Consider the following 20,601-nt stretch of genomic DNA (forward strand, 5'->3'; position numbering starts at 1 on the left):
ACTAAACCATTTTGTGCTTTATAAACTAACAGCAGTTCAAGTCTGTCTAGTAGTATGTTGTGGTCAACCGTGTCGAATGCAGCACTGAGATTCAATAATACGCTGTCAGTGTTTCAATGGATGTCACTGAAGACCTTAACAAGAGCCGTCTCAGTGCTGTGGTGTGGTCGAAAACCTGACTGGAAGACATCAAAACAGTTATTTAGTGCCAAGAAAGCACTAAGCTGTTGAAAAACAGCCTTTTCAATGATTTTACTTACAAATGGGAGATTTGATATGGGCCTATAATTGCTCAATAGTGAACTGTCTAGATTGCTCTTTTTTAAGAGTGGCTTAATGATTGCAGTTTTCAGGGCATGTGGGAAAAAACCTGAGAGAAGAGACATGTTGACAATTTGTAGTAAATCTGAGGCCATGCATTTAGACACATTTTTGAAAAAACCTGTTGGCAGAATATCAAGGCTGCATGAGGAGGATTTCAGATGTTGTATTATGTCCTCCAGGTTTTTATGGTTAATAGAATCAAATTGTCTCTACGCTATATGCTATATGAATTGCTTTTAAGTAGACACAGGGACAAGACATATCCTGTTACTGACATGTAGACACTGATTGCTTGTCTAATTGTTTGAATTTTGTCTGTGAAGAAGGAGGCAAATTCATTGCAGGCCCTGGTTGATAGAAGATCAGATGCTACAGACACAGGAGGGTTGGTTATCCTGTCGACAGTACCAAACAGGCCACGTGCATTATATGTGCATGGAAGCTAGCTGCCGACAAGCGCGAGTGAAGATAAAAGAAGTTGTAATTCCAAAAACTAAAGAAAAAAGCTAATTTAATAAAACTCTGACCTCCTTCGCCTGGTAAACGGCTACTACAGGGGTTTATTTCTCCGAAAGCTGCAGCGCTACTCGCCGTTACTTAGCAGCTCCCCATCAGCCAGTGGATTGTCATTACACCGCTCGCCTGGTTCTCTCCAAACTGCGCTCCAAAGCCGCCGGTGACGTTTAGACAATCTGACCGCTGACAGGCCGCTGACAGGAGAATTGCGTGACAATTGCATTTTTGCATTGACTTTGTATGTAATCAAGCCGCCCAAAATGCTTTGCTTTCGGTGGGAACGCACCTTTAGGTTGAAATATGTCTCCCGCTTAATTTTGTCGCTGATGGCTTGTACGCGTAAGCTGTTGTTCTTATTTGCAGGTAAGGCACACAGGACAATAAAACTGATGTACCAAATAATTGTACATTTCATCAACTGTAGTGTTGAGTGACCTCCGAATGTTTACTAGGAACATAGCGTTTGTACAGTTTAAATGAGCTCAGTGTCCATGTACTGTTCTACATACTCCAGTGGTTTCCAGTGTTGGCGCTCACGCAGACTTTCATCTTCAGCCTGAAATGGAACCACGTCTGGAGCAAATTGAGCAGACTTCCAGTGCTGTCCACGCTAATGTTTGTGCACAGGTCCACTGGATCTCCATTGTCATCACTGCTTTGCTCTTCTGCTTTGCTGATCAGTTGAATCAGTTGAATCAGATGAATCATTCAGCTCCACACCAGGATCAGCAGCATCACAGTCTGACAAATCCTCCACCTCAGAGAACCTTGAGATAGAAATATGCCACATAATGTAAATGTACAAATGTACCACATAAGAATAAAAAATAAATACCAATATAAACTTATTTGTACCACTTGCAAGGACTATACACTTGTAAACTGTTTCTTGACAAGCTGTGCATCCTAACACCTACAATATGACAACAGAGTAGCAAAATTAACAAGCAGCCCACAGAAAAGAAGAATGAAGCTAAATGACGCAGAGATCAGATGATTTGGCTGTCTCAACACAACGACCGCTGGATGATTTTTAAGCAAAATAGTTGGATGCAGTGAACAATCAAATACATTGACCAACAATGGATGTCACCAACAGGTTTCATTATTGCAGAAATACTGCAAAACTAAAAGAAGAGGAAAGCACCAGAACTCATTGAATAGGTTAAATTCATGTCTGAAACTGCTTCCTTTGGTCAATAGCTAGAATGAAGAATACAAAAGGGAAATTTAAGCATGTCTAGGATAATGTCTTTTAAAACACACTTTTATTACCCTGGCTGAAAATGTACGATGTATTAATACAGGTGCATTTGTAAAATGCTTGATTTGCTGTAATTGACACTGAAAGCTACAATGACCAGTTCTATTAGACAGGAAAGCAAAATCCAAGACGAAATCTCGTAGTCCTTCCTTCTTTTCTCCTAGACACAAATGAGCTGCTTTTAATACCAAGTTGGGACCAAAGCCTTTTCTCCCACTTCTAAAGTTCATCTCAGGTGAAACAACCATATAAAATCTCATTTATGTCTGACTCTGATCAAAACAAGAGCTCTCTAACTGATCTTAAATAAGTCTTATTTAAGTCTCCTGAACATTGGACAATGAGATCAGAGAAAGAGCTCAAAGAAAACTCTGCTATGACTCCTGGGATCTCATGATTCTTCTCAAATATGTCACAGTTTTCTCATATTGGCCTCAGGAGCAAAAAACTCATCTCTGTCTTACTCTGATCAAAAGATGAGATCTCTACAGTATCTTAAATAAGTGTAATTTCAGTCTCCAGAATGTGGATCGGAAGAAAAGCTCCAAGATTGTCAGTTTTGTTTTATTGACCCCACTTAGTGGTTATTTTTCTCAAGTACTTTACTTACGTCAAATGCTGAGGTTGAGTATTTTCTATCTTTTTATGGGGGGTTGTACTTTTACTCCCCTTAATTTCAAATCCTTATTATATTTATTGTTAATTATCAGTTACAAGTTACTGAGAAAAATAAAATAAATTTTGACATTGAAAATAATGCACTTTCAAATGTTTTCCAATTTGTTAAGCTAGTCACAGCCAGCATAACTGGAACACCCAAGTACAATACATAAAGACCGAATGCACGCAAGAACTGAGATACAACATGTATCAGAATAAGCACGTTTACTTTTGATACTTGAGTACATTCACTATGGAATACTTTTATACCTTTTACGTGAGTAGATTTTTGAGGACTTTAATTGTAGATATGGGGGAGCGGTGGTGGCACTGTTGTGCTAACCAGCAAGAAGGTCGTGGGTTCAAACCCCAGTTGCCCCGGCCTTTCTGTGTGGAGTTTGTATGTTCTCCCTGTGTCCGCGTGGGTTCTCTCTGGGTGCTCCGGCTTCCTCCCACCCTCCAAGACATGCAGGCTAGGTGAATTGGTGACCCTAAATTGTCCTTAGTTGTGGATGTGAGTGTGAGTGGTTGTCTGTCTATGTGTGGCCCTGTGATAGACTGGCGACCTGTCCAGGATGTACCCTGCCTTTCGCCCAATGTCAGCTGGGATTGGCCCCAGCCTGCCACAACCCTGTACGTAGGCTAAGCAGTTGCCGTAGGAGTGGGGTTCAAATCCAGCTCAGGCCAAACCTCCCGCATGCTACTCCAAGCATAGACAGCAATGTGATACAACATCTCCCCACAGCTTTCAACTGCTTTTTAGGAGCAATAAGCAAGACATGACATTAATGATCTCAAAAAGATACAATGATGAGATCTCATCTGTTACTTTCATTTATCCTATTGTAATCTCAATTCAGTATCCATTTGTCTTACCTAAGTCTCAAAACCTTAATCTCTCTTCATCTCATCCTTTTCTCCTGAGGGGGTTTTAGGAGCAACAATTCAGATTGGACTGATATCAAAAAGGTATACTATTGAGATCTTAGTGTTTTCTCAAGAGTTAAAGAAAAGACTATTCTGAGCAAAAGATTTTTCCTCTGGGATACATCTACCAAACAACCAATTCTCAAAATGCTGCTACCTGGGAACAGGTATGTGCATGACATCACTTGTTTTTATGGTATAATTTCTGCATGAATTATGTTTTTTACTATGACAAGTACTGTGTTCATTACATTTTCATATTTGTTTCATGTTTTTTTGTCTGTTTTCTGATTTCAGCTGATACCTCGAGGGGATGTTGTACTTAAAATATGGTGTTCTCATTTCATTCTGGGAGGAGGAGGACCCCAAAGAGGACCAGAGGGCATGAGAGGGAGACAGAGATGGAGAGGCTTCTTCTCCAAGCCCTGAAGAGGCCTGCTGCACCAATCCCACCTCCTCTCTCTCTCCAAAGCCTGCTTCTTTCCCTGCAAAGATTGCCGCCCCAGCATAAAGAGTTTGTGAAATTTCAAATTCACAAGCTCATTTATGAATCCAGAACTGTGGTGTGCAATTTGGAACCTGTGGAATAGGTTATCGGGGTGATAATCTCTGCAGGAAACGAACCAGGCTTTTGTTTGTTTGTTAAATTGTTTCTTTATTCTTTTGTTTTTAATTTATTATAAATAAGTATTTAAAATTTATCAGTGTTTAATTTTAAAATGTTAATGAATGTTTGTACTAAGTTATTATAAATACTCTATAGTCCTTATTTGCAAACTTTGTGTCTGTGTCTATGTCACAATATTTTGTTCATATAAAAAGTTCATCAAATATACAGTCCACACAGGGGCGTCACAGTATATTCATTTATATTTTAAAAAATCCCCCTCTCACCCCCTTGTGGGGTGGTATGTGTCATCCTCAAGCTCGGGTCCTCTACCAGAGGCCTGGGAGTTTGAGGGTTCTGCGCAGTATCTTGCTGTTCCTGGCACTGGACTCTTCTTGACAGAGACCTCCGATGTTGTTGTTACCTGGAATCTGCTGTAGCCACTCTCCCAGTTTGGGGGTCATAGCCCCCAGTGCTCCGATTACCACTGTCACCACTGTTGCTCTTTCCACATCTTTTCTAGCTCCTCTTTCAGCCCTTGGTATTTCTGAAGCTTCTCGTGTTCCTTCTTCTTGATGTTGCTGTCGCTTGGGATTGCCACATCTATCACTACTGCCTTCTTCTGCTGTTTGTCGATCAAAACGATGTCTGGTTGGTTAGCCATCACCAGTTTGTCAGTCTGGATCTTGAAGTCCCACAGGATTCTCAACTACCGTTGGAGGTGTCTTCCATTTTGACCTAGGGACTTCCAGCCCATATTCATGGCAGATGTTCCTGTACACTATGCCAGCTACCTGGTTATGGCGTTCCATGTACCCACTTCCTGCCTGCATATTACACCCTGCTGTTATGTGCTGTACTGTCTCAGGGGCATCCTTGCACAGTCTGCACCTGGGGTCCTGCCTGGTGTGGTAGACCCCAGCCTCTTATATATATATATATATAGTATCTCACAAAAGTGAGTACACCCCTGACATTTTTGTAAATATTTGATCATATCTTGTGACAACACTGAAGAAATGACCGCATACCATTTAAGCCTGACCGCACACCATTTGCCTCCTCACGCTTGATCCAGAGCCAGCAAACTGGTGGTAAATTTGGACAGAAATCCCCCGCATCCCACCTGTGCTAAGAAGATGCTAGTCTTCCAGCCAGTTCTGGGATGTTTCAGCTGCCACGTCGGAATATTTGTTCTTTTTCCTCTCATAAGCCGCTTCACCCCCATCTTCCCATTGTACTGTTAATTCCACAACGCCAGCTTTGTTGTTTGAGACCGCAGGACCATGTCTGGCTGAAGTGTTTTAGCCACTATTTCTGGTGGAAACACAAGCTTCTTCTCTAGGTCCACTTCTAGTTTCCAATCCTGCGCTGACTGCAGGATGCTTGCATCCTTAGGTGTTGTATGATGCTCTTGATGTTGGCCAGCTGGTACGAATTATGAAGTTGACCTATCCTGCTGATGTCTGTAGGATGTTGTTTGTTGTGGGTCACTTCTGATTCAGTATTGATGCCAGGTCTCTGAGTACTTGGTTTTGCAGCCAAGCATAGCGCCCTTGGGTGAGACTTGTAGTACACCCTGATAGAATGTGCCTTAGGGATGCAGGTACTTGACACAGGGAACAGGTGGGATCTTCTCCATACCACACTTTCACTGTCCTCCCATGCTAAACTTCTCCAACCAAATCTCTGAAGTGAAGCGCAGACTGCACTCTGAACAGCACTGATGTGAGAACCAAGCTCGTTGTGACCTTTAGCTTGTCAATCACTCAAGCCACAACTGCAATATTCTGTCTCAAAATACTGTGAATCAAAGAACATTTACATGTGAATGGAGGCAACTCAAAGAAATGTCTACCAGCGGCAATGATTTGACATTTTCAGAGGAGAGACGAACAGATGCAGATCACTTAAGAGATTAAAGTGATGACACAATTTGGACTTTGAGATAATTGCGGAAACGCAAACTTGATTTTTACAGCATCACTTTGAGATCAGAGAGTGTAATTTCATGTACCTGACTACTGGGTGAAATGTTCAACCCAGCTGCGACATTTTGTCTTTCCAAGATTTAAAGTTTAAGCTGCACAAACACTTGATTTACGGGTATTAGGGACGTCACGTGTGCCAGACCCGGATAGTTTTGTCAGTTAAAACGTAAAACGCTTACAACAGTCAAGATGTTGGTGAGAAAATTCTAAAATAAATCATGCATCTTTCTGCCGGTTTTGGGTGTGTTGTGAAATATTTTGGTGGCATTTGATCCAAAGCTGAGTTAAAAAGAAAATGTTGTTTATACTGTACAAGCTACAGCAAGATACCGAATATCACTGCAGACTCACCGTTTGACCAATCTGAAACCCTTTGAAACACTTGATATCAGCCATCTGGAGAACGACTGTCGTGTTTGGTAGCTTTTGAAGAAAGACTTGTGGAGATGTAGATGTTAATTGAATTAGCATATTCTGAACAATATAGAGTGACTGACTTCTGAATTGACCATCGGTTGCAGCGAAGCAAACGTAAGTCACAAATCAGTGGATGTGCTGAAAAGGTTTTTAGCTCTCTAGGACGTACGGATGGTTTTGTTCGATTTTTTGAAGTTAGGAATGAGAAATGTCTAGAAATATACATTTCTTGTAGTAAGCAACGGCCACTTTGCGCAATCATTACCAAATTTATACATCAACTGAGTAGTGACCCGAGATCGTACAAACCGAATTTCGCTCGAATCCATCCATTACGAGGTATAAACCTTTTGCAAGTGTAGCGCCCCCTAGTGGAAGAATATCCCAAGACTGCTCTGCAAAGCTCGGGCCGAGCATCTGAGCAGACGCATCAAGTTTGGTAACAATAGCTTAAGCCAATTTTGATCTACGGGTATTTATGTAAACTCACGGCCTTCAAGTGACCGTGATCGTATAGTGGTTAGTACTCTGCGTTGTGGCCGCAGCAACCCCGGTTCGAATCCGGGTCACGGCAGCAGCTGTGTGCTGGCTTTTTTTTTATTTTTTTACTGGACTCCAAAATCTAGCTCATTTTACGTAGTTTTAAACTGGATAGCTCAAGTACATTTTCCTGCGTCAGGCCCCATACTTTCCGACTAACCTATCATTTGACCGGCGCCCCCCACATATGTCTATGACAAACGAGACCACTGCCGTTTGTAATCACTGAGGACAAAGCGGGTCTCAGGTGCTCAAGTGCGCAGGGCTAGTGGCGCAATGGATAACGCGTCTGACTACGGATCAGAAGATTCTAGGTTCGACTCCTGGCTAGCTCGTTGTGACCTTTAGCTTGTAAATCACTCAAGCTTCAACTGCAACATTCTGTCTCTATATACTGTGAATCAAAGAACATTTACATGTGAATGGAGCCAAATCAAAGAACAGGCCTCCCAGCGGCAATGATCGGGATCCAAGCGAATCGAGAAAAAGGCAACGTTTGACATTTTCAGAGGAGACGAACAGATGCAGATCACTTAAGAGATTAAAGTGATGACACAATTTGGACTTGAGATAATTGCGGAAACGCAAACTTGATTTTTACAGCATCACTTTGAGATCAGAGAGTGTAATTTCATGTACCTGACTACTGGGTGAAATGTTCAACCCAGCTGCGACATTTTGTCTTTCCAAGATTTAAAGTTTAAGCTGCACAAACACTTGATTTACGGGTATTAGGGACGTCACGTGTGCCAGACCCGATAGTTTTGTCAGTTAAAACGTAAAACGCTTACAACAGTCAAGATGTTGGTGAGAAAATTCTAAAATAAATCATGCATCTTTCTGCCGGTTTTGGTGTGTTGTGAAATATTTTGGTGGCATTTGATCCAAAGCTGAGTTAAAAAGAAAATGTTGTTTATACTGTACAAGCTACAGCAAGATACCGAATATCACTGCAGACTCACCGTTTGACCAATCTGAAAACCCTTTGAAACACTTGATATCAGCCATCTGGAGAACGACTGTCGTGTTTGGTAGCTTTTGAAGAAAGACTTGTGGAGATGTAGATGTTAATTGAATTAGCATATTCTGAACAATATAGAGTGACTGACTTCTGAATTGACCATCGGTTGCAGCGAAGCAAACGTAAGTCACAAATCAGTGGATGTGCTGAAAAGGTTTTTAGCTCTCTAGGACGTACGGATGGTTTTGTTCGATTTTTTGAAGTTAGGAATGAGAAATGTCTAGAAATATACATTTCTTGTAGTAAGCAACGGCCACTTTGCGCAATCATTACCAAATTTTATACATCAACTGAGTAGTGACCCGAGATCGTACAAACCGAATTTCGCTCGAATCCATCCATTACGAGGTATAAACCTTTTGCAAGTGTAGCGCCCCCTAGTGGAAGAATATCCCAAGACTGCTCTGCAAAGCTCGGGCCGAGCATCTGAGCAGACGCATCAAGTTTGGTAACAATAGCTTAAGCCAATTTTGATCTACGGGTATTTATGTAAACTCACGGCCGTTCAAGTGACCGTGATCGTATAGTGGTTAGTACTCTGCGTTGTGGCCGCAGCAACCCCGGTTCGAATCCGGGTCACGGCAGCAGCTGTGTGCTGGCTTTTTTTTTTTTTTTTTTACTGGACTCCAAAATCTAGCTCATTTTACGTAGTTTTAAACTGGATAGCTCAAGTACATTTTCCTGCGTACAAAAGTAAAATTTATGAGAAAACACAGATTGACGTATCAAAATTCTTTAGATAACTTTTGATCGGCGACGTCCACAGATGATCCTGCCAAAGTTTCAGGTCGATTGGCGAAACCGCCTGGGACGAGTTTGCAACAATAGGTTTTAGAGCAAATAGATAAAAAGTCAGTACAGTACTGAAAGAAGGTCGACTCTAAACGAAGCCGTTTTCGAAATAATTGCAAAAAGGCAAAGTCGATTGTTATAGCGCCACCATGAGGTCTATGAGGAACTTTTCTTTCTTCTTTTTTTTTTTTTGCCTGAGCAGTGGGTGGAATTTGCAACCTACTAGCCAATTTTGGTGAGTTTTCGTCCAGCAGTTTTTGCTGCCCAAACTTTTAGCGGAGAGAAAGAAGAAAGAAGAAGAAGAAAAAGAAGAAAACCAATAGGGCCCCAGAAGCTTCGCTGCTTGGATCCCTAAAAACTGGACCATCAACATGTGGTAAAAGGTGTCTGAGCCCTTCACATCGGTCCCTCACAGAAACAAACAGCCTAATCTTGTGTTTAGTGTTACTTGCTCATCATACTTCTTTGAATGACAAAATCTGTCCATTAGGACATAAAAAACAGTGTTACGTAAACAATCCATGGAAATTGACTGTCTGTTGTCACACAACATTCAGGAAACCCATACAAATAAAGAGAAGAATATTTGCTATTCAGAGCTGAAACTAGTCTCTCCCAACACACAGGCGCCCGGCCGTGCAAGTGGCCGTGATCGTATAGTGGTTAGTACTCTGCGTTGTGGCCGCAGCAACCCCGGTTCGAATCCGGGTCACGGCAGCAGCTGTGTGCTGGCTTTTTTTTTTTTTTTTACTGGACTCCAAAATCTAGCTCATTTTACGTAGTTTTAAACTGGATAGCTCAAGTACATTTTCCTGCGTCAGGCCCCATACTTTCCGACTAACCTATCATTTGACCGGCGCCCCCCACATATGTCTATGACAAACGAGACCACTGCCGTTTGTAATCACTGAGGACAAAGCGGGTCTCAGGTGCTCAAGTGCGCAGGGCTAGTGGCGCAATGGATAACGCGTCTGACTACGGATCAGAAGATTCTAGGTTCGACTCCTGGCTAGCTCGTTGTGACCTTTAGCTTGTAAATCACTCAAGCTTCAACTGCAACATTCTGTCTCTATATACTGTGAATCAAAGAACATTTACATGTGAATGGAGCCAAATCAAAGAACAGGCCTCCCAGCGGCAATGATCGGGATCCAAGCGAATCGAGAAAAAGGCAACGTTTGACATTTTCAGAGGAGACGAACAGATGCAGATCACTTAAGAGATTAAAGTGATGACACAATTTGGACTTTGAGATAATTGCGGAAACGCAAACTTGATTTTTACAGCATCACTTTGAGATCAGAGAGTGTAATTTCATGTACCTGACTACTGGGTGAAATGTTCAACCCAGCTGCGACATTTTGTCTTTCCAAGATTTAAAGTTTAAGCTGCACAAACACTTGATTTACGGGTATTAGGGACGTCACGTGTGCCAGACCCGGATAGTTTTGTCAGTTAAAACGTAAAACGCTTACAACAGTCAAGATGTTGGTGAGAAAATTCTAAAATAAATCATGCATCTTTCTGCCGGTTTTGGGTGTGTTGTGAAATATTTTGGTGGCATTTGATCCAAAGCTGAGTTAAAAAGAAAATGTTGTTTATACTGTACAAGCTACAGCAAGATACCGAATATCACTGCAGACTCACCGTTTGACCAATCTGAAAACCCTTTGAAACACTTGATATCAGCCATCTGGAGAACGACTGTCGTGTTTGGTAGCTTTTGAAGAAAGACTTGTGGAGATGTAGATGTTAATTGAATTAGCATATTCTGAACAATATAGAGTGACTGACTTCTGAATTGACCATCGGTTGCAGCGAAGCAAACGTAAGTCACAAATCAGTGGATGTGCTGAAAAGGTTTTTAGCTCTCTAGGACGTACGGATGGTTTTGTTCGATTTTTGAAGTTAGGAATGAGAAATGTCTAGAAATATACATTTCTTGTAGTAAGCAACGGCCACTTTGCACAATCATTACCAAATTTTATACATCAACTGAGTAGTGACCCGAGATCGTACAAACCGAATTTCGCTCGAATCCATCCATTACGAGGTATAAACCTTTTGCAAGTGTAGCGCCCCCTAGTGGAAGAATATCCCAAGACTGCTCTGCAAAGCTCGGGCCGAGCATCTGAGCAGACGCATCAAGTTTGGTAACAATAGCTTAAGCCAATTTTGATCTACGGGTATTTATGTAAACTCACGGCCGTTCAAGTGACCGTGATCGTATAGTGGTTAGTACTCTGCGTTGTGGCCGCAGCAACCCCGGTTCGAATCCGGGTCACGGCAGCAGCTGTGTGCTGGCTTTTTTTTTTTTTTTTTACTGGACTCCAAAATCTAGCTCATTTTACGTAGTTTTAAACTGGATAGCTCAAGTACATTTTCCTGCGTACAAAAGTAAAAATTTATGAGAAAACACAGATTGACGTATCAAAATTCTTTAGATAACTTTTGATCGGCGACGTCCACAGATGATCCTGCCAAAGTTTCAGGTCGATTGGCGAAACCGCCTGGGACGAGTTTGCAACAATAGGTTTTAGAGCAAATAGATAAAAAGTCAGAGTACAGTACTGAAAGAAGGTCGACTCTAAACGAAGCCGTTTTCGAAATAATTGCAAAAAGGCAAAGTCGATTGTTATAGCGCCACCATGAGGTCTATGAGGAACTTTTTCTTTCTTCTTTTTTTTTTTTTGCCTGAGCAGTGGGTGGAATTTGCAACCTACTAGCCAATTTTGGTGAGTTTTCGTCCAGCAGTTTTTGCTGCCCAAACACTTTTAGCGGAGAGAAAGAAGAAAGAAGAAGAAGAAAAGAAGAAGAAAACCAATAGGGCCCCAGAAGCTTCGCTGCTTGGATCCCTAAAAACTGGACCATCAACATGTGGTAAAAGGTGTCTGAGCCCTTCACATCGGTCCCTCACAGAAACAAACAGCCTAATCTTGTGTTTAGTGTTACTTGCTCATCATACTTCTTTGAATGACAAAATCTGTCCATTAGGACATAAAAAACAGTGTTACGTAAACAATCCATGGAAATTGACTGTCTGTTGTCACAACATTCAGGAAACCCATACAAATAAAAGAGAAGAATATTTGCTATTCAGAGCTGAAACTAGTCTCTCCCAACACACAGGCGCCCGGCCGTGCAAGTGGCCGTGATCGTATAGTGGTTAGTACTCTGCGTTGTGGCCGCAGCAACCCCGGTTCGAATCCGGGTCACGGCAGCAGCTGTGTGCTGGCTTTTTTTTTTTTTTTTACTGGACTCCAAAATCTAGCTCATTTTACGTAGTTTTAAACTGGATAGCTCAAGTACATTTTCCTGCGTCAGGCCCCATACTTTCCGACTAACCTATCATTTGACCGGCGCCCCCCACATATGTCTATGACAAACGAGACCACTGCCGTTTGTAATCACTGAGGACAAAGCGGGTCTCAGTGCTCAAGTGCGCAGGGCTAGTGGCGCAATGGATAACGCGTCTGACTACGGATCAGAAGATTCTAGGTTCGACTCCTGGCTAGCTCGTTGTGACCTTTAGCTTGTAAATCACTCAAGCTTCAACTGCAACATTCTGTCTCTATATACTGTGAATCAAAGAACATTTACATGTGAATGGAGCCAAATCAAAGAACAGGCCTCCCAGCGGCAATGATCGGGATCCAAGCGAATCGAGAAAAAGGCAACGTTTGACATTTTCAGAGGAGACGAACAGATGCAGATCACTTAAGAGATTAAAGTGATGACACAATTTGGACTTTGAGATAATTGCGGAAACGCAAACTTGATTTTTACAGCATCACTTTGAGATCAGAGAGTGTAATTTCATGTACCTGACTACTGGGTGAAATGTTCAACCCAGCTGCGACATTTTGTCTTTCCAAGATTTAAAGTTTAAGCTGCACAAACACTTGATTTACGGGTATTAGGGACGTCACGTGTGCCAGACCCGGATAGTTTTGTCAGTTAAAACGTAAAACGCTTACAACAGTCAAGATGTTGGTGAGAAAATTCTAAAATAAATCATGCATCTTTCTGCCGGTTTTGGGTGTGTTGTGAAATATTTTGGTGGCATTTGATCCAAAGCTGAGTTAAAAAGAAAATGTTGTTTATACTGTACAAGCTACAGCAAGATACCGAATATCACTGCAGACTCACCGTTTGACCAATCTGAAAACCCTTTGAAACACTTGATATCAGCCATCTGGAGAACGACTGTCGTGTTTGGTAGCTTTTGAAGAAAGACTTGTGGAGATGTAGATGTTAATTGAATTAGCATATTCTGAACAATATAGAGTGACTGACTTCTGAATTGACCATCGGTTGCAGCGAAGCAAACGTAAGTCACAAATCAGTGGATGTGCTGAAAAGGTTTTTAGCTCTCTAGGACGTACGGATGGTTTTGTTCGATTTTTTGAAGTTAGGAATGAGAAATGTCTAGAAATATACATTTCTTGTAGTAAGCAACGGCCACTTTGCGCAATCATTACCAAATTTTATACATCAACTGAGTAGTGACCCGAGATCGTACAAACCGAATTTCGCTCGAATCCATCCATTACGAGGTATAAACCTTTTGCAAGTGTAGCGCCCCCTAGTGGAAGAATATCCCAAGACTGCTCTGCAAAGCTCGGGCCGAGCATCTGAGCAGACGCATCAAGTTTGGTAACAATAGCTTAAGCCAATTTTGATCTACGGGTATTTATGTAAACTCACGGCCGTTCAAGTGACCGTGATCGTATAGTGGTTAGTACTCTGCGTTGTGGCCGCAGCAACCCCGGTTCGAATCCGGGTCACGGCAGCAGCTGTGTGCTGGCTTTTTTTTTTTTTTTTTTACTGGACTCCAAAATCTAGCTCATTTTACGTAGTTTTAAACTGGATAGCTCAAGTACATTTTCCTGCGTACAAAAGTAAAAATTTATGAGAAAACACAGATTGACGTATCAAAATTCTTTAGATAACTTTTGATCGGCGACGTCCACAGATGATCCTGCCAAAGTTTCAGGTCGATTGGCGAAACCGCCTGGGACGAGTTTGCAACAATAGGTTTTAGAGCAAATAGATAAAAAGTCAGAGTACAGTACTGAAAGAAGGTCGACTCTAAACGAAGCCGTTTTCGAAATAATTGCAAAAAGGCAAAGTCGATTGTTATAGCGCCACCATGAGGTCTATGAGGAACTTTTTCTTTCTTCTTTTTTTTTTTTGCCTGAGCAGTGGGTGGAATTTGCAACCTACTAGCCAATTTTGGTGAGTTTTCGTCCAGCAGTTTTTGCTGCCCAAACACTTTTAGCGGAGAGAAAGAAGAAAGAAGAAGAAGAAAAGAAGAAGAAAACCAATAGGGCCCCAGAAGCTTCGCTGCTTGGATCCCTAAAAACTGGACCATCAACATGTGGTAAAAGGTGTCTGAGCCCTTCACATCGGTCCCTCACAGAAACAAACAGCCTAATCTTGTGTTTAGTGTTACTTGCTCATCATACTTCTTTGAATGACAAAATCTGTCCATTAGGACATAAAAAACAGTGTTACGTAAACAATCCATGGAAATTGACTGTCTGTTGTCACACAACATTCAGGAAACCCATACAAATAAAAGAGAAGAATATTTGCTATTCAGAGCTGAAACTAGTCTCTCCCAACACACAGGCGCCCGGCCGTGCAAGTGGCCGTGATCGTATAGTGGTTAGTACTCTGCGTTGTGGCCGCAGCAACCCCGGTTCGAATCCGGGTCACGGCAGCAGCTGTGTGCTGGCTTTTTTTTTTTTTTTTTACTGGACTCCAAAATCTAGCTCATTTTACGTAGTTTTAAACTGGATAGCTCAAGTACATTTTCCTGCGTCAGGCCCCATACTTTCCGACTAACCTATCATTTGACCGGCGCCCCCCACATATGTCTATGACAAACGAGACCACTGCCGTTTGTAATCACTGAGGACAAAGCGGGTCTCAGGTGCTCAAGTGCGCAGGGCTAGTGGCGCAATGGATAACGCGTCTGACTACGGATCAGAAGATTCTAGGTTCGACTCCTGGCTAGCTCGTTGTGACCTTTAGCTTGTAAATCACTCAAGCTTCAACTGCAACATTCTGTCTCTATATACTGTGAATCAAAGAACATTTACATGTGAATGGAGCCAAATCAAAGAACAGGCCTCCCAGCGGCAATGATCGGGATCCAAGCGAATCGAGAAAAAGGCAACGTTTGACATTTTCAGAGGAGACGAACAGATGCAGATCACTTAAGAGATTAAAGTGATGACACAATTTGGACTTTGAGATAATTGCGGAAACGCAAACTTGATTTTTACAGCATCACTTTGAGATCAGAGAGTGTAATTTCATGTACCTGACTACTGGGTGAAATGTTCAACCCAGCTGCGACATTTTGTCTTTCCAAGATTTAAAGTTTAAGCTGCACAAACACTTGATTTACGGGTATTAGGGACGTCACGTGTGCCAGACCCGGATAGTTTTGTCAGTTAAAACGTAAAACGCTTACAACAGTCAAGATGTTGGTGAGAAAATTCTAAAATAAATCATGCATCTTTCTGCCGGTTTTGGGTGTGTTGTGAAATATTTTGGTGGCATTTGATCCAAAGCTGAGTTAAAAAGAAAATGTTGTTTATACTGTACAAGCTACAGCAAGATACCGAATATCACTGCAGACTCACCGTTTGACCAATCTGAAAACCCTTTGAAACACTTGATATCAGCCATCTGGAGAACGACTGTCGTGTTTGGTAGCTTTTGAAGAAAGACTTGTGGAGATGTAGATGTTAATTGAATTAGCATATTCTGAACAATATAGAGTGACTGACTTCTGAATTGACCATCGGTTGCAGCGAAGCAAACGTAAGTCACAAATCAGTGGATGTGCTGAAAAGGTTTTTAGCTCTCTAGGACGTACGGATGGTTTTGTTCGATTTTTTGAAGTTAGGAATGAGAAATGTCTAGAAATATACATTTCTTGTAGTAAGCAACGGCCACTTTGCGCAATCATTACCAAATTTTATACATCAACTGAGTAGTGACCCGAGATCGTACAAACCGAATTTCGCTCGAATCCATCCATTACGAGGTATAAACCTTTTGCAAGTGTAGCGCCCCCTAGTGGAAGAATATCCCAAGACTGCTCTGCAAAGCTCGGGCCGAGCATCTGAGCAGACGCATCAAGTTTGGTAACAATAGCTTAAGCCAATTTTGATCTACGGGTATTTATGTAAACTCACGGCCGTTCAAGTGACCGTGATCGTATAGTGGTTAGTACTCTGCGTTGTGGCCGCAGCAACCCCGGTTCGAATCCGGGTCACGGCAGCAGCTGTGTGCTGGCTTTTTTTTTTTTTTTTTACTGGACTCCAAAATCTAGCTCATTTTACGTAGTTTTAAACTGGATAGCTCAAGTACATTTTCCTGCGTACAAAAGTAAAAATTTATGAGAAAACACAGATTGACGTATCAAAATTCTTTAGATAACTTTTGATCGGCGACGTCCACAGATGATCCTGCCAAAGTTTCAGGTCGATTGGCGAAACCGCCTGGGACGAGTTTGCAACAATAGGTTTTAGAGCAAATAGATAAAAAGTCAGAGTACAGTACTGAAAGAAGGTCGACTCTAAACGAAGCCGTTTTCGAAATAATTGCAAAAAGGCAAAGTCGATTGTTATAGCGCCACCATGAGGTCTATGAGGAACTTTTTCTTTCTTCTTTTTTTTTTTTTGCCTGAGCAGTGGGTGGAATTTGCAACCTACTAGCCAATTTTGGTGAGTTTTCGTCCAGCAGTTTTTGCTGCCCAAACACTTTTAGCGGAGAGAAAGAAGAAAGAAGAAGAAGAAAAGAAGAAGAAAACCAATAGGGCCCCAGAAGCTTCGCTGCTTGGATCCCTAAAAACTGGACCATCAACATGTGGTAAAAGGTGTCTGAGCCCTTCACATCGGTCCCTCACAGAAACAAACAGCCTAATCTTGTGTTTAGTGTTACTTGCTCATCATACTTCTTTGAATGACAAAATCTGTCCATTAGGACATAAAAAACAGTGTTACGTAAACAATCCATGGAAATTGACTGTCTGTTGTCACACAACATTCAGGAAACCCATACAAATAAAAGAGAAGAATATTTGCTATTCAGAGCTGAAACTAGTCTCTCCCAACACACAGGCGCCCGGCCGTGCAAGTGGCCGTGATCGTATAGTGGTTAGTACTCTGCGTTGTGGCCGCAGCAACCCCGGTTCGAATCCGGGTCACGGCAGCAGCTGTGTGCTGGCTTTTTTTTTTTTTTTTTACTGGACTCCAAAATCTAGCTCATTTTACGTAGTTTTAAACTGGATAGCTCAAGTACATTTTCCTGCGTCAGGCCCCATACTTTCCGACTAACCTATCATTTGACCGGCGCCCCCCACATATGTCTATGACAAACGAGACCACTGCCGTTTGTAATCACTGAGGACAAAGCGGGTCTCAGGTGCTCAAGTGCGCAGGGCTAGTGGCGCAATGGATAACGCGTCTGACTACGGATCAGAAGATTCTAGGTTCGACTCCTGGCTAGCTCGTTGTGACCTTTAGCTTGTAAATCACTCAAGCTTCAACTGCAACATTCTGTCTCTATATACTGTGAATCAAAGAACATTTACATGTGAATGGAGCCAAATCAAAGAACAGGCCTCCCAGCGGCAATGATCGGGATCCAAGCGAATCGAGAAAAAGGCAACGTTTGACATTTTCAGAGGAGACGAACAGATGCAGATCACTTAAGAGATTAAAGTGATGACACAATTTGGACTTTGAGATAATTGCGGAAACGCAAACTTGATTTTTACAGCATCACTTTGAGATCAGAGAGTGTAATTTCATGTACCTGACTACTGGGTGAAATGTTCAACCCAGCTGCGACATTTTGTCTTTCCAAGATTTAAAGTTTAAGCTGCACAAACACTTGATTTACGGGTATTAGGGACGTCACGTGTGCCAGACCCGGATAGTTTTCTCAGTTAAAACGTAAAACGCTTACAACAGTCAAGATGTTGGTGAGAAAATTCTAAAATAAATCATGCATCTTTCTGCCGGTTTTGGGTGTGTTGTGAAATATTTTGGTGGCATTTGATCCAAAGCTGAGTTAAAAAGAAAATGTTGTTTATACTGTACAAGCTACAGCAAGATACCGAATATCACTGCAGACTCACCGTTTGACCAATCTGAAAACCCTTTGAAACACTTGATATCAGCCATCTGGAGAACGACTGTCGTGTTTGGTAGCTTTTGAAGAAAGACTTGTGGAGATGTAGATGTTAATTGAATTAGCATATTCTGAACAATATAGAGTGACTGACTTCTGAATTGACCATCGGTTGCAGCGAAGCAAACGTAAGTCACAAATCAGTGGATGTGCTGAAAAGGTTTTTAGCTCTCTAGGACGTACGGATGGTTTTGTTCGATTTTTTGAAGTTAGGAATGAGAAATGTCTAGAAATATACATTTCTTGTAGTAAGCAACGGCCACTTTGCGCAATCATTACCAAATTTTATACATCAACTGAGTAGTGACCCGAGATCGTACAAACCGAATTTCGCTCGAATCCATCCATTACGAGGTATAAACCTTTTGCAAGTGTAGCGCCCCCTAGTGGAAGAATATCCCAAGACTGCTCTGCAAAGCTCGGGCCGAGCATCTGAGCAGACGCATCAAGTTTGGTAACAATAGCTTAAGCCAATTTTGATCTACGGGTATTTATGTAAACTCACGGCCGTTCAAGTGACCGTGATCGTATAGTGGTTAGTACTCTGCGTTGTGGCCGCAGCAACCCCGGTTCGAATCCGGGTCACGGCAGCAGCTGTGTGCTGGCTTTTTTTTTTTTTTTTTACTGGACTCCAAAATCTAGCTCATTTTACGTAGTTTTAAACTGGATAGCTCAAGTACATTTTCCTGCGTACAAAAGTAAAAATTTATGAGAAAACACAGATTGACGTATCAAAATTCTTTAGATAACTTTTGATCGGCGACGTCCACAGATGATCCTGCCAAAGTTTCAGGTCGATTGGCGAAACCGCCTGGGACGAGTTTGCAACAATAGGTTTTAGAGCAAATAGATAAAAAGTCAGAGTACAGTACTGAAAGAAGGTCGACTCTAAACGAAGCCGTTTTCGAAATAATTGCAAAAAGGCAAAGTCGATTGTTATAGCGCCACCATGAGGTCTATGAGGAACTTTTTCTTTCTTCTTTTTTTTTTTTTGCCTGAGCAGTGGGTGGAATTTGCAACCTACTAGCCAATTTTGGTGAGTTTTCGTCCAGCAGTTTTTGCTGCCCAAACACTTTTAGCGGAGAGAAAGAAGAAAGAAGAAGAAGAAAAGAAGAAGAAAACCAATAGGGCCCCAGAAGCTTCGCTGCTTGGATCCCTAAAAACTGGACCATCAACATGTGGTAAAAGGTGTCTGAGCCCTTCACATCGGTCCCTCACAGAAACAAACAGCCTAATCTTGTGTTTAGTGTTACTTGCTCATCATACTTCTTTGAATGACAAAATCTGTCCATTAGGACATAAAAAACAGTGTTACGTAAACAATCCATGGAAATTGACTGTCTGTTGTCACACAACATTCAGGAAACCCATACAAATAAAAGAGAAGAATATTTGCTATTCAGAGCTGAAACTAGTCTCTCCCAACACACAGGCGCCCGGCCGTGCAAGTGGCCGTGATCGTATAGTGGTTAGTACTCTGCGTTGTGGCCGCAGCAACCCCGGTTCGAATCCGGGTCACGGCAGCAGCTGTGTGCTGGCTTTTTTTTTTTTTTTTTTACTGGACTCCAAAATCTAGCTCATTTTACGTAGTTTTAAACTGGATAGCTCAAGTACATTTTCCTGCGTCAGGCCCCATACTTTCCGACTAACCTATCATTTGACCGGCGCCCCCCACATATGTCTATGACAAACGAGACCACTGCCGTTTGTAATCACTGAGGACAAAGCGGGTCTCAGGTGCTCAAGTGCGCAGGGCTAGTGGCGCAATGGATAACGCGTCTGACTACGGATCAGAAGATTCTAGGTTCGACTCCTGGCTAGCTCGTTGTGACCTTTAGCTTGTAAATCACTCAAGCTTCAACTGCAACATTCTGTCTCTATATACTGTGAATCAAAGAACATTTACATGTGAATGGAGCCAAATCAAAGAACAGGCCTCCCAGCGGCAATGATCGGGATCCAAGCGAATCGAGAAAAAGGCAACGTTTGACATTTTCAGAGGAGACGAACAGATGCAGATCACTTAAGAGATTAAAGTGATGACACAATTTGGACTTTGAGATAATTGCGGAAACGCAAACTTGATTTTTACAGCATCACTTTGAGATCAGAGAGTGTAATTTCATGTACCTGACTACTGGGTGAAATGTTCAACCCAGCTGCGACATTTTGTCTTTCCAAGATTTAAAGTTTAAGCTGCACAAACACTTGATTTACGGGTATTAGGGACGTCACGTGTGCCAGACCCGGATAGTTTTGTCAGTTAAAACGTAAAACGCTTACAACAGTCAAGATGTTGGTGAGAAAATTCTAAAATAAATCATGC

At 42.0% G+C, this 20,601-nt stretch overlaps 11 non-coding genes and 1 pseudogene across 11 annotated transcripts; 11 read left to right on the forward strand and 1 right to left on the reverse strand.

The window, feature by feature from the left end:
- Positions 1–1,525: 1,525 nt before the first annotated feature.
- The window catches only part of LOC119891111, a 61,231-nt pseudogene continuing 42,155 nt past the window's right edge, over positions 1,526–20,601 (reverse strand).
- Positions 7,509–7,581, forward strand: trnar-acg. The gene has a single exon. It is a non-coding gene; the product is annotated as a tRNA-Arg (tRNA).
- On the forward strand, positions 9,705–9,776 carry trnah-gug. The gene has a single exon. It is a non-coding gene; the product is annotated as a tRNA-His (tRNA).
- On the forward strand, positions 10,004–10,076 carry trnar-acg. Its single transcript has one exon. It is a non-coding gene; the product is annotated as a tRNA-Arg (tRNA).
- Positions 12,208–12,279, forward strand: trnah-gug. The gene has a single exon. It is a non-coding gene; the product is annotated as a tRNA-His (tRNA).
- On the forward strand, positions 12,506–12,578 carry trnar-acg. The gene has a single exon. It is a non-coding gene; the product is annotated as a tRNA-Arg (tRNA).
- Positions 14,713–14,784, forward strand: trnah-gug. The gene has a single exon. It is a non-coding gene; the product is annotated as a tRNA-His (tRNA).
- On the forward strand, positions 15,013–15,085 carry trnar-acg. Its single transcript has one exon. It is a non-coding gene; the product is annotated as a tRNA-Arg (tRNA).
- On the forward strand, positions 17,220–17,291 carry trnah-gug. Its single transcript has one exon. It is a non-coding gene; the product is annotated as a tRNA-His (tRNA).
- Positions 17,520–17,592, forward strand: trnar-acg. The gene has a single exon. It is a non-coding gene; the product is annotated as a tRNA-Arg (tRNA).
- trnah-gug lies at positions 19,727–19,798 on the forward strand. The gene has a single exon. It is a non-coding gene; the product is annotated as a tRNA-His (tRNA).
- Positions 20,028–20,100, forward strand: trnar-acg. The gene has a single exon. It is a non-coding gene; the product is annotated as a tRNA-Arg (tRNA).

Source organism: Micropterus salmoides, unplaced genomic scaffold, assembly GCF_014851395.1.
Source record: "Micropterus salmoides isolate LMB-PRFRI ecotype aquatic unplaced genomic scaffold, ASM1485139v1 Ms_hic_scaffold_7, whole genome shotgun sequence".
In the NCBI taxonomy this organism is placed as follows: domain Eukaryota; kingdom Metazoa; phylum Chordata; class Actinopteri; order Centrarchiformes; family Centrarchidae; genus Micropterus; species Micropterus salmoides.